The sequence below is a fragment of the Mastomys coucha genome, unplaced genomic scaffold, assembly GCF_008632895.1.
Source record: "Mastomys coucha isolate ucsf_1 unplaced genomic scaffold, UCSF_Mcou_1 pScaffold22, whole genome shotgun sequence".
Taxonomy (NCBI): Eukaryota; Metazoa; Chordata; class Mammalia; order Rodentia; family Muridae; genus Mastomys; species Mastomys coucha.
This window is the reverse complement of record NW_022196905.1, coordinates 27,834,996-27,836,157: the sequence shown is the minus strand read 5'-3', so window position 1 is coordinate 27,836,157 and position 1,162 is coordinate 27,834,996.

Below are 1,162 nucleotides of genomic sequence, written 5' to 3'. Positions count from 1 at the left end.
CTTCCTATTCACTGAGCAGGCAGAGCCATCTCCACTCTAGGCTGGGATTTCACCTGTCAGTGCCCACCTGGGGCCCCACAAGTGAAGCTGGTGGGTTGGAGATAACCTGAGATGGCAGATGGGCAGAGATTGCACAAATGAGGGCCTAATTGACAATCAATTGTGATTAGGAGCTAAAGGACGTCCTTATAGCCCTAGACAGTCTGGTTGAGGCTGAAAGAGGGCTGTTGTTTAGAGATCTGGGAGAGCAGGAGGGGCATTGGGCATCCCTCTGTTTTGGTTGTTCCTCAGAGGTTGGGTGGAAATAGAGGAAGAGGCTGTCTCAGTCTCTCAGTGAGCTAGGTCCACACAGCACTATCCTAGACCAAAGGAAGAAGAAATGCCCCCATTCAGCTCTGGGGGACCCTCAGGCTCACCTTACTCCTTGGAGTTGGCTGTGAGCTTGGCTGTTCATTACTCTGCCTGCTCGAGTCAGAATATCGAGGAGCAGGAAGAGATGGGCAGGAAGGCCAGGGGAAGTCAATCAGGCACCTACAAACTTCTGGACAGCCAAGGTGCTTTCTCTGCATCTCACCCAGCTCTGACCCGCCCCCTACCCATTAGCAGCTAGAGCATTCGGCAGTGCCAAGTGTGAGTTTGGGTGGGGAAAAAAAAAAAAAACACCCAAGACCTAACATCCAGTTGCATATTTTTCTATAACATGTTATGTTGTCTCATTTCATATCCAGTATATTGTATTACATTGGCCATGCCCTAGCAGCAGTCTTGGCTCACATTCTAGAAAGCGCCACTCTGGTTGCATTTGCTTGTCCTGAAGGAAAGCTGCATAGAGAGGGTTACACAGGTCATTGTGCTTCCTCACAGGCAGGTGTCGGTGTGCGTCATGGCTGAGGGTGCAGCCAGGACAGCTCCCACCCACCCAGTAAGGTGTGGGTGCTGCAGCTGCTGTTAGTTTGCCAACATTCACCTCTCTGATGACTTGTGGTAGTGACAAATGTTTGTGTGCTTGTGTGTGTGTGTGTGTGTGTGTGTGTATGTTTGTGTGCATGTGTGTGTGTGTGGGGGGGTGCTTGTAGGGACGTCATAGTCTCCACTATCCAGAGCCAGCTCCGAGGTCTATCATGGGCCTATCTTCCCCTTTCCTCCCCTCCCCTCCCCTCCC